The sequence below is a fragment of the Enhydra lutris genome, unplaced genomic scaffold (genome assembly GCF_002288905.1).
Source record: "Enhydra lutris kenyoni isolate GAN:26980312 unplaced genomic scaffold, ASM228890v2 scaffoldscaffold48, whole genome shotgun sequence".
Taxonomy (NCBI): domain Eukaryota; kingdom Metazoa; phylum Chordata; class Mammalia; order Carnivora; family Mustelidae; genus Enhydra; species Enhydra lutris.
Window position 1 is genome coordinate 8,534,681 of NW_019154132.1, and position 7,718 is coordinate 8,542,398.

General features: G+C 37.5%; 1 pseudogene; it reads left to right on the forward strand.

Annotated features, from left to right (window-relative positions):
• Positions 1 to 7,332, forward strand: part of LOC111156680 — a 45,144-nt pseudogene extending 37,812 nt beyond the window's left edge.
• The last annotated feature ends 386 nt before the right edge of the window (positions 7,333 to 7,718 follow it).

The window sequence follows — 7,718 nt, forward strand, 5'->3', positions numbered from 1 at the left end:
AGAGTGGAAATAAATAAAATAGACAAAATAAAAAAGATCAATGAAGCTAAGAGCTGCTTCGTTGAAAAGACAAACAAAATTAACAAAACCAGAAACATCAAGGAAAAAAGAGAGATGGCCCAAATAAATAAAGTAAAAAATCAATGAAGAGAAATTTCAGCCAATATTACAACAATATAAAGGATCATAAGAGAGTACTAAAAATAGTGATGTGTGAACAAATTAGACAATTTAGGAAAAAAGGATAATTTCCTACAAGAGTGTAATCTTCCAAGACTGAAATCATGAAGAATTAGAAAGTCTCATTAAACCAATTACTAGTGATGAAATTGAAGTAATCAAAAACTCCCTAAAACAGAAGTCCACTTTCAGATGGCTTCAGAGGTGAATTCTACCACACATTTAAAAAGGAGTTAATATCTACCCTCCTCAATTTATCCCAAAAAATTGAAGATGAGGAAAGAACACTTCTGAGCTTATTTTATGGGGTCAGCAACACCTTGATACCAAGACCAGACAAAGACACTACAAAAAAGGAAAATTCCCGGCTAATACCCCTGATGAACAGAGATGCAAAAATCTTCAACAAAATATTAGCAAACTAAATTCAGCAACACATTAAAAAGTTCATATACCATGACCAAAAGGAATCCATCTTAGGGATTCAAAGATGGTATGACATCACAAATCAATCAACATGATACACTCCATTAACATAGTGAGGGATAAAATTCCTATGATCATTTCAATAGAGGCAGAAAAAGCATTTGGCAAAATCAACATCTGCTTATGATAAAAAGTCCAAAAAAGTCAACAGAGGGGAACATACCTCAAAATAAGAAGGCCATATATGACAGAACCACAGCTAACATCTTACTTAATGTTGAAAAGCTGAAAATGTTTCTTCTAGGATTAGGAACAAGGTGAGGATGCCCACTATTGCTTCTTTTATTCAATATTATTCTTTTAGTTTTGGAAGTCCATATACATACAATGGGATATTAGTTATAATAGAGAATGTAATTTGCCATCTGTGATAACATGAATGGACTTAAAGTGTATTATGCTAAGTGAAATAACTATGACTGAGAAAGATGACTATCTTCTGATTCACTTATATGTGGAATCTAAAACCCAAAATAATTGAAAAAATAAAATCCAAAAAACAAAACAATCTAGTAGTTGGCAAAGGGGATGTGGGTGTGGACAGGTAAAATAGGTGAAGGAGATTAAGAGATACAAACTTCTAGTTATAAAATAAATAGCAGGATATCATAGGGAATAAAGTCAATAATATTTGAATAATTTTGTATAGTGACAAGGTACCTAGAACTATTGTGGAGATCATTTCATAATGTATGAAAATATTAAATCACTATATTGTATACCTGGAACTAACATAATATTGTATGTCAATTATAATTCAATAAAATACTAGTTAGATATGTCTGACATTTTCTACTTAAATTTATTTACTTCCAGTTTACACACTGCTTAGCAATTAGAGCAAAATTTTGAGCTCAGATTCACTCCACTATATTATTCATTGATTATTCAAACAATTTCTGAGCTAGTGAATTACACCAATTATTGGCCTGGTGCTAGGTATGCAAAGGCAATAAAATTTATTTTTGTTTTTGAGGGCCTCATAGTCTTATTGAAAAGATAGGCATCACACTTGCAACTTTCAATGGCATCAGTTTTAACAAAATTATGTAATAAAATGGAACTGAGGTTAAAAGGATAAAATAGCTACATGACAGGTTCATGAAAGCCTTCTTGGAAGAGACAAAGATTGAATTGAGTCTTAAAAGGTAAGTAGGTGTTTCCAGGTTGATAGTATGCTTATTATTGTGGTAGGTCTAATTGTGCTTAGAAAGTGGTGGCTACATCAACAGATTAATGGATAAAGAAGATGTGGTACATATATGCAATGGAATACTATGCAGCCATCAACCCCCCCCCCCCGAAATCTTGCCATTTGCAAAGATGTGGATGGAACTAGAGGGTATTATGCTAAGCAAAATAAGTCAATCAGAGAAAGACAATTACCATATTATCTCTCTGATATGAGGAATTTGAGAGGCAGGGTGAGGAGTCATGGGGGGAAGGGAGGGAAAAATGAAACAAGATTAGAGTGGGGAGGGAGACAAGTCATTAAGAAACTCTTAATCTCAGGAAACAGACTGAGGGTTGCTGGAGGGGAGGGAGGTAGGAGGGTGAGGGAGATAGGAGGGGAGGTAGGAGGTATGGTGAATGCTGTGAATTGTGTAAGACTGATGATTCACAGAACTGTACCCCCAAAACAAATAATATGTTATATGTTAATTAAAAAAAAGAAAAAAAATGTGGTGGCAACTTTAGTAAAACTGGAATTTAGGGTTGTGTTGGTGGCTCAAACCAAGGGGACAAGAGTTTAGATGGAGTTAGCAAAAGAACACAAGGCCAGAAGTATGGTGAAAGGGGCTTTCAAGCTAAAATAAGAACGTGGTCTAATGCTATAGGCAACAGGAGCCAAGAAAGGTTTTAAAGTAAGCAAATGACATGATTAGATTTAATTACTGGAAAAAAGCTGGTTTCAGCCAACACTTAGCAGATTAGCCAGGAGGTTCTGAGACAGGAAGTGGTTCTAAGAACTTAGGCAAAGGGTGATAAAGTTCAGAATTAGGCACAAAGGATGGAGCAAAGGCCTGGACTTTCTATTTCTAGGTATTTTTATTACAGGTCCCACAATAAAAGGCATGTTTGGACTTTAAAATGTTTTTAGAAGGAAACATAAAGTAAAATAATAATAATATGTGAACTTCATACCAAGATTAAAAACCTTCAATTAAATTTTAATTTTTACCAAAAGACCATATATTGAATGGTCTCAACTTTTTGTCTGCCAAGTTCTTTTTATGTGATAAGAGTATTCAAGAAAGAAAAATACTTTCTTTCCAAAAAGAGTGCTAATGTCCACTTTAACACCTCCCTAAATATCTCCAACATGAAACAATTGGCATAGACATACCCAGATCTTCTAGAGCCATCAGTGCTTTTGATGTAAGACAAAAGCAGTCCAGTGAAGAAGTGGCTGTTCCCATAGTGCTCGCCAAAGTCAAGGCTCAGATCACAAGTTACTGTTATCTCTTTCGTGGGTTTTATGTGTTCAAGAATATGATAATAAAAAAGAAAAACAAGCTCTCTGGTAAACCACATTTATAGCCTCTCAGACTGCAAAGTTCACAGCAAGTGTCCTCCTCTTTTGAAGTCAGTGTATTTCTCGAGAACCAGAAGTGTGCAAGATATAAGCCTGTGGAAGACATGAAGGAGGGTAAGAGAGCATATGAGGTGTTCTGAGCTTAGGGCTCATGGCTCTGTAGGGTACATGGATTTTCAAGCCTATAGGAAGGCTACAGCAGGTCTTCCCACTCTCTGAAATCATGGGAACGATGACAGATGTATGGATTTTTCTGGGGAAAGTGTTAATTGCTTTCATTAGATCCTCAGCTTTAAAGAGCTGACATTTGACTGGACACAAACAATGACAATAAAGATCAGTATATGATAAGAACAAAAAGAGTGGGTCAAATAATGTTTTACTACTTCAGAAGATAGCCATACAATGTTGGGCACATTTGCCTCTGAGCCTCAGGTTTTTTCCCATTACCATGTTCTAGGTTTGTTGTGATAATTTATATAGAACAGTTTACACAATGCTTGGGAAATGTTTTAACTGCATATTTATGACAAAAGCAGATATGGCATTTGTTATGCATGTGGCTATAAATATTAAACGTAGTTTTATGTTTTATATTGTGCATAGTGCATAGTGGCTATAAATATAAAACGTAAGCTTAGCACATTGTTGAGAATCAGTCATATTTCATTTATGATCATTTCTTGGAAGATGAAGATCAAGAAAGAAGATCAAGTAGCAAGAATGTTTATGTTCTGTAGGTATTATTTTTAAAAGGGCAAACATAGGTTCTGGTGTTGATCACTTACTGCCATGCTATGACTGAGGAATTTGAGTCAATGATAATACCCAGTGGCAACCTTTACAGTGACTGAATGAAAGTGATATGATATGATAAATTAACTAGTTTTGGGTAGAATGTACAACCAATAAGGATCAGGCCCTACATCTGATGATGAGGATTGTAAGAACATTTTATTAAATAATTGAACCCAGGTCAAACAAGGGCTGCTGCTTTTCATATCTTGCTTGTTGAGTGATTCTGGGAAATTTAACTTGATTCTTTATCTTCTCCCAACTCTAGTAATTGAAATGTAGGGCAGATGGAGACCTGCATTAGCAAGCCAAAGTCAGAGGGTTTGGTCACTACATGGCCTTCTTCACCAACACATCAGTCATAAGAAGGAGGCCAGGCTGCACAAGAGTCTTGCTTTAAGACCCAGGCAATTTCTTTGTCCACCGTCCTCCACTGATTAGGCCTCTGGCTCAAGAGCTTAAGTTTTGAAGACTTAATTTAACTGGAGGACCATGATGGGCATTCTTTCTTTCTCCTGGTCTACTTCATCCCTCTGTTATTTTCCTGGCTAGCTTACAGGCTACCTAGAAAACTTCATGCCTCTTTTATTTGATTATTTGGTACTGATGTATGTATATCCTCTCAGACAAGCTTTCCCTTGAACAGAAAAATATTTTGATAAACCAAAACAAAACAACTTACCCACAAGACAAAGTGATTACTAGTTGGAGATCTGGTTGGAAGATATTAGCCAGCTGTGAAGCAGAAACACATTTTCTCCATGCTTTTTCATTATAGTATTCATAAAGTCATACGTAAATTAGATGGCATGTGGTTAGAGCAGTAAGGAGAGAAAGTGTGCTGGAAGGGAGAGAGCATGGGGGTGGACCGCCAGACAGGCTGTGATTGAGAGCCAGGCTACAGGTTACTCTGTGTATCACAGTGGACCATTTACTTCTTAGAAATACCCTTTCTGTGAAATGTGAATGATAATGCCTGACAGAGGAATTTTAAGGATTAAAGGTAAAGTGGGTAAAGTGCTCAGCACCAGTGAATACTGAGTAAATAGAAGTATTTTATTGTTTTGTTAATGTTCAATTCTTGCTCTACCTTAAAGAAACTCCATATTAAGTACTTTATTTTTATGTATGCAGCCCATGTATTTTAATCCTGTGTTATGTGCATAGTGGTAACTGCTAGGAAACAAGGGAGTTAAATAGAATCTGCACATTCAAAGACATAATAGTCTACCTGTCTTGGGGTGTTTGTGTGCATGTCCAAAGAAAAGAGCATTATGATTCCTTATCTTGTTGAAAATTTAACTAAACAAGATGAAATCAGTGAGTTGGTATTTTCATTGTGCCTGTATGATGTAAAAATATGCAGATAGCTCCTATTCAGGAATGGAGGATATGGGAATTCTAAGGAGCTGAATATTGAACCCTGAAATACACTAGGGGCACAAAAGAGATGAGCCATATTTGTGTAGTTAGTTTCCTGATGGTATGCTACTTCACTTTCCCAACAGTAACTTATTATTTGTCACATTGGATTCTCTCTGAAGTCAACCTGACTTGAGTTTTAGATCCAGGATCTTCTTTTTCATTCATTTCTTCTCAAAATGCCAAGTTCCCCAAATAGATTTACAAGTTTTTAAAAAAAGGGAGTCTGCTTTTTCACAACAGATTTGCCATCAGAACACTGGTGTCATGAAAACCATCACAAAATCTAAAACAAAGTGGGAAAGGAGATGACTCATTGACATCATGGATGCATAGATTCAGGCAAGTTTACCACAACTTGGTCATCTGATCTGTGAATGTGGTGGAAACAACAAAAGAACAATTGAAATACTTGAGAAGAAGGCTGCTGAGGTAGGAAAGGGCCCTTTCAAGTAGGCCTGGGTGTTGGATAAACTGAAAGCTGAAAGTGAAGATGATATCACCATGTGGAAATTCAAGACCAACAAGTATTATGTGACCATCATTGAGTCCCCCATTATTGATGTCCTAGGACACAGAGACTCCATCAAAAACATAATTACATGCACATTTCAGGCTGTCTATGCTGTCCTGATTGTCTCTGCTGGTGTTGGTGAATTTGAAGAAGGTATCTCCAAGAATGGGCAGACCCACGAGCAAACCCTCTGGCTTACACACTGGGTGTAAACAGCTAATAATAATTAGTAAATGACTAATCATTGGGGTTCACAAAATGGATTCCACTGAGCCATCCTACAGCCAGAAGAGATGCGAGGAACTCATTAAGGAAGTCAGCACCTACATTAAGAAGATTGGCTACAATCCTGAGACAGTAGCATTTATGCCAGTTTCTGGTTGGAACAGTGACAGCATACATGCTGTAGCCAAGCACTAACATGCCTTGGTTCAAGGGATGGAAAGTCATCTGTAAAAATGGCAATGTCAGTGGAACCATACTACCTGAAACCCCAGATTGCATTCTGCCACAAACTCGTCCAACTGACAAGCCCTTGCAGCTGTCCTTCCAGGATATCTACAGAATTTGTCATATTGGTACTGTCCCTGTGGGCTGAGTGGAGACTTTTGTTTTGTTTTGTTTTTTGTTTTTAAGATTTATATATTTATTTCAGAGGTGGAGAGGGGCAAAGGGAGAGGGGGAGAGAATACTAAATATTCTTTATGTTGAGCATGGAGTCTCATGTGGGGCTTGATCTCACACCCCTAAAATCACAACCTGAACTGAAGCCAAGAGCCAGATGCTCAACGGACTGTGCCATTTAGGTGTCCCAGAGATTCATTTTCTTAAACCAAGCATGGTGGTCACCTTTGCTCTAGTCAATGTTATAACTGATATAAAGTCTGCTGAAATGCAGCATGAATCTTTGAGTGAGGCTATTCCTGGGGACAATGTGGGTTTCAATATCAAGAACATATTTGTCAAAGATGTTCATCATGGCACGGTGGCTGGGCACAGTGAAAATGACTCACCTACAGAAGCAGCTGGCTTCACCACTCAGGTGATTATCCTGAAACATCCAGTCAAATAAATGCTGGATATGCATTTGCATTGGATTATCACACAGCTCACATTGTTGCACGTTTGCTGAACTGAAGGAGAAGACTGACCACAGTTCTGGGTAAAAGCTGGAAGATGGCCCCATGTTCCTGAAATCTGGTGATGTTGCTATCATTGATACAGTTCCTGGCAAGCCTATGTGTGTTGGGAGCTTCTCTGATTATCCTCCTCTGGCCATTTTGCTGTTCATGACATAGAAACCATCTGTCGGTTTCTATGGATGTCCTTCAAAGTGGTGGACAAGAAGGCAGTTGGAGCTAGAAAGCTCACCAAGTCTGCCCAGAAAGTTCATAAGTGAATAATATCCCCAACACCCATCACACTAGTCTTAATCAGTGGTGGAAGAATGGTCTCAAAGCTATTTGTGTCAATTCACCATATAACTTTAATAGTTAAAGACTGGTTAATGATAGCAATGCATTGTAAAACCTTCAGAAGAAAATGAGAACATTTTGTGGACCATTTGTTGTGTGTGTGTATGTGTGTGTGTGCGTGTGTCAGTTTTAAGTCACTAATTTTTAAAAAGATTTTATTTATTTATTTGTCAGATAGAGAGAAGAGAGAGAGAGCATAAGCAGGGGAGTGGCAGGCAGAGGCAGAAGGAGAAGGAGGCTTCCTGCTGACTAAGGAACCTGGTGTGGGACTTGATCCCAGAACTCTAGAATCATGACCTGAGCTTAAGGC